General features: G+C 39.9%; 1 protein-coding gene across 1 annotated transcript in view; it reads right to left on the bottom strand.

Moving 5' to 3' along the window:
• The window catches only part of PCSK2 (proprotein convertase subtilisin/kexin type 2), a 317,851-nt gene that overhangs the window by 268,765 nt on the left and 43,749 nt on the right, over nucleotides 1-5,337 (bottom strand). The gene's annotated exons all lie outside the window — the stretch shown is intronic.

Here is a 5,337-nt window from a genome sequence, read left to right on the forward strand (position 1 = left end):
CTTTCCCTTCTGTTTGCTTTTGCTTATATGGTGCCCATTCTTGCCACACTACTTAAGTGCCTTCTATTATCTCCTCCATGTCTTTAATTTCTACACATCTTTTGATTCCCTCTCCTCTTTGATCAGACCTTGTGAAGGTCTGAATGTCCTCCCCAAATTCTGAGATTTGGTTGTGATGGGATTAAGAGTGTAACTACTTGTTCTGACTATGGTGTTAAAAGGTGAGGCCTTAGGGAAGTGGTCAAACATCAAAGTGGGGCTTCAACAATTGAGCTCTGAAATATTTATAAGGAAATAGAATGAGACCAGAAAAGAGAGACACAAGGGCACAGACACCACTCTCTTACCTGCCACCATGTTGTGGTGCAGACAGGAGGCCCTCTCTGGGTGTGGCCTCTGAACCTTGGCCCTCCAAACTGTGAGTTGAATAAAATTCTATTATCTTAAATTACCCAGACTCTTGTATTTTCTATAACTAGCGACAAGAGAGACTAGAACCATACTACCACCAAATTTCCATTCTCCTCTCTTGAGCTAATGTTTGTACCCCATTTATCATATGGCTACACCAGAATGGGGCCTCGTCATGTCTTCTCAGCTGGATTGTCTGTCTTTTGTCTTAAGTTTTCTCTGTGACCCCTTGGTGCCCCTTATCAGGCTAGGCACAGGGGGGGCATCTAAATTCAGTAAGTATCTATTAGATGACAGGCCAGGATTCCCTGTACCTTCCTGTCCCAAAGATCTTTGGAATCAGGTATGTATGTCAGAGTGTTACAGAAGCCACAGTAATGAGAGTTTGTCTTTGGCACAGGGCCTGTAAGAACCTTAGAGATCTGAAAAAGGCCTGCCATTCATTCTCTGATTCAAGCTGGGAGGAGCCATGACCTGGGATTTCTGGATGTGGCTCATGTCTGATACCATCTAACTGTGTGACCTCGAGCAAGTCATTTCCTTTTTGGACTTCTTTTTTCTCTTGTATATAAATATAGAACATTAAAATTTTTTGATCTCTATCCTTTCTCCACGTGTCTTCGTATAGATAAAAAGATGTTATTTGTAGTCCCTAACCTGATTAATAAATTTAATCAGATGCTTGAAAGTTAGAGGCGAAATAATGTGCCTATGTACAGTTTTCCAGGAAAAGCATACATGGTTTTTATCAGATTCCCAAAGGGGTTGCAATGGTTTAACACTGCAGCTTCCTGAGGCAGCAATACCAAGAGACACACAAAAGACCAGCCATAAAACTTACAAGGAAGTCTTGGAGAATGAGATGTGTAGAGAGCATTACAAAACTATGATCTAGTGGGACCAGCAGTTAGCGTAATGGCTATGGCCCTGGACTTCCATGTAGCCGACCGGGGTTCGCATCCCAGACCCGGTGGCTTAAAACTCACGCTGGGCTTCTGTGCGTGCCCAAGATCCTGAGAGGAGAACGGAGGAGAAGGGATTGCGGCATGGCCATCCCCCCTGGGGGGTGATTTCTCTCTTTCTGTTTCTCTGTCTCTCTCTGGCAAGCGCACACGCCCTATAGCAAAAACCTCTCTCTCAAAAAAAGAAAGAAACAAACAAACAAAAAACTATGATCTAGTCTTAGAGATTTGGAAGGTCACGTACAAGTGCAGGGCTGTGAATGTAACAGGGAAATACCTAGAGAGGCCCTAAGTGCTCACCCTCAGTTGGTTCTGAATGCTCACCTTCAGCTGACTTTGAGGCTCGATGAAAAGAGAAGGTAATGGCCAAGGCAGTTGCAAATTGCCTGCCTGAGGACAGAAGGCCTGTCCTGATAGCCACACAGAGCCCCCTGGCGAAAGGTAGAAAATCCTTATGGAGTCAAGGTCTTTAAGGAAATCTCTGTTCAGTCATAAACTGACTAATGTTATAATCGAGCAGAGATTCACTGACACATTATAGGAATTACAGACTTACAGAATTAGTCCATGGGAGACACCAAACAAACAGCAGCAGTAACAATAAAATCCAGAACAACTATCCCGGGGGAAGGGAGTGAATCTGATTTTCAAAGATGCCGCACTATATTACTTAAAATGTCCAGTTTCAAGACAAAATGATGAGGTATACAAAGGAATTTGTGTATTCGGTTATTGTAAGTACATTTAAAAAACCCTAAAGGACACAATGCTTAAAGAAAAGAAAGGATGATAAAGATCAATAATTGAACCAAGAAAACAAATAGGTAAAAATGATTAAAAAAAAAGAAAGAACCAAATGAGATTCTGGAGCTGAAAAGTACAATTACTGAAATAATAATAATGAAAATTACTGGAGGGTCTCATTAGTGGATGTAAGTTGGCAGGATAAAAATCAACAACCATGAGATAAATCAATTGAAATATATATTCTGAGGAACAGAGAAACAAAACCAAATTAGAAAACAAACAAAATGGACAGAGCATCAGAGACTTCTGGGACACCAGACAGAGAAAGGGTACTAAAGAAACAAGAAAGGGAATCTCCCCGAATTCCATGAAAAGTGTATCTAAGCTACTAAAATAAAACCTCAAATTATGATAAACTCAGAGATCTGTATCTGGGCACAGTGTAGTCAAATTGTTAAAAGTCAAATATAAAGAGAGGATCTTAACCACAGAAAGAGGAAAATGTCCAGGAAATAGTCTATACCTTTACAGCTGATTTCTCATTAGGTGTCATGGAGGTCAGAAAGCAGTTGGGATGGTATAGTCAAAGTGCCAAAGGAGAGGCGACAAATCAAGAACTGTATGCGGCAAAATTATCCTTTAAAAATGAAGAATTTCAGGGAACCAGCAGTTAGCGTAATGGCTATGTCACTGGACTCCCACGTAGTGGACCGCGGTTTGTGTCCTGGACCCGGTGGCTTAAAACTCACGCCGGGCACGTGTGCGTGCGTGCCCAAGATCCCGAGAGGAGAATGGAGGAGAAGGGATTGCGGTGTGACCATCCCCCCTGGGGGGTGATTTCTCGCTTTCTGTCTCTATTTCTCTCTCTGTCTGTCTGGCAAGCGCACGCGCCCTACAGTGAAAATCTCTCCAAAAAAAAAAAAAAAAATGAAGAATTTCAGACATTTTCAGAAAAGCAAAACCAAGAGTATTCATCACTTGTAGATATAAGAAGTATTAATAGCAATCTTTCACGCTAAAATGAAAGGACACTACATTAATAGGAATCCACATGAATAAATGAATAAAAGCACTAAAGGTAAATGAAGAGGTAAATATGAATGCTAGCATAAATGTATTTTTGTTTACAACAACTTTTCTTCTCTTGTCTGATTTAAAATACAACTGCATAAACAATGATTGTAGAACTTTGCTTAAGGACTTATAATGTTTAAGTTCTAATTTGTATGACAATAATAGCACAAATGAAGGGAACAGGAACTTAGCTATACTAAAATTTTTGTATTCTATTGAGATTAATTTGGTATTAATACAAATTACATAATTTGAGATGTTAATTATAACCCCCAGAGCAAACATTAAGAAAATAACTCAAACAATATGTAGTAAAATAAACAATAAGGTAATTAAAATGGAACACTAGAAAATATTTAACACAAGAAAGTTATGGAGAGAAAGGACATGCAGAAAAATTATGTAGGACATACAGAAAACAAATAGCAAAATGGTAGATAAATACCTTATCTGTATTACTTTAAATGTAAATGAACTTAAAACGCTTATCAAAAGCAAGATTTCCTAGAAGAGAGAAGAACAACAGGGAGGACCAAATCATTTGGTTTGAGTTCATTGCTGCCAACTCTCTCCATCCCCTACCCCTGCACCAGCCTGCTGTGGGGAAGGAGTGACTACTCTGGCTCATGCAGTTCACAGCACTGTGCAAAGTAGTCTTCCACTTCACATTCTACCTATCCAGCTCAATTTCGATCCACATTGGTAGCAGAAAGGTTTGGGTGTACAAGAATCAAACATCTGAAGACAGGAGGCTCTGGAGGAATTCTCTCCCCACAACCCCCCTAGCAGTAAAAGGAGAAAAACTCCCCTCTCAAAACCTGAATCCAGGACTCCTGTGGATTCCACCCTCCCACCTGCAGTAAAGGAGGAAAACTAGCACAGCGCAAACACATCATAGGGAAGCACACAGACACACAGCTATAGAAACATTACATAGAAATAGGAAGAATTGAGTATATTACAAATCACTAAAAATGAAAGCGGAGACTCAAAACAGCGGAAAAATAGAAAATACTTCCTTCACAAGAGAACATACCAACTCCTCACCAGCAAAGGCTAAAACAAAAGAGATTGTAGAAATATCAGAAAAATAATTCAGAATGTCCATTGTAGCAAAATTCAATGAGATGCAAGGGAAAACAACCAATTCCAGGAGATAAGAAAATCTTTCCATGACTAGAAGGAGGAACACCATAAGGAGATAGAAACACTGAAGAACAATAAAACAGAAGTTCTGAAAATAAAAGAATACAATGCAGGAAATAAAAAAACCTCCCTTGAAAGTATCAACAGCAGATTAGATCGCTCCAAAGAAAGAATCTCTGACCCTGAAGACAAAATCTCTGATTTAGTCTAAGCAACCAAAAAGAATAGAAGAATAACCATTAAAAATCAGGACAACATATGGGAGATCCTAGAAACCATAAAATGGTTGACTCTTCACAAAATAAGTATTCCAGAGGTGAAGGGACAGGCAAGGCATAGAAAAATCTCTTTCATGTTATATTAGCTATATCTTTCCAAATTTAGAGAAGCATGTGGACATTCAACTCCAGGAAATACAAAAAGACACCAATTAGATATAACATAACATAACATAAGATTCTCTCCAAGGCATATTAGAGCTAAATTAGTAAAAATCAAAGACAAAGACAATATTCTAAAAATGGCAAGAAAGAAATTCTAAGTTCTTTACAAAGTTTATCCCACTAAAGTAATGTTGGACTTCTCAGTTGAAATAAAGTAGGCAAGTAAAATTGGAAATTTGTATTTAAAATGCTGAAAGAAAAACAATTTCTGCAGCCAGTAAGTGGTGGACTGGTTACATTGCTGGACTCCCACATGGCTGACCGTGATTTGAGTGAACCCCATGGCTTGAAACTCACACTGGGTGCATGTGCGTGCATTCCCAAGATGGGGGGGGAGGGTAGGGGGAAATGGAGGAGAAGGGATTGCTGTGTGGCCAACCCCGCTGGGGAGTGCTTTCTCACTTTTCCTCTCTCTGGCAAGCACATACACCCTAAGGAAAAAACTTCTGTTTTAGGGAACCAGCAGTTAGCATAATGGCTGTGTCACTAGACTCCCACGTAGTCGACCGCGGTTCGTAGTTGACCGCGGTTCGTGTCCCGGACCCAGTGGCTTA

This window comes from Tupaia chinensis, unplaced genomic scaffold (genome assembly GCF_000334495.1).
Source record: "Tupaia chinensis unplaced genomic scaffold, TupChi_1.0 Scaffold000101_1, whole genome shotgun sequence".
Classification (NCBI taxonomy): domain Eukaryota; kingdom Metazoa; phylum Chordata; class Mammalia; order Scandentia; family Tupaiidae; genus Tupaia; species Tupaia belangeri.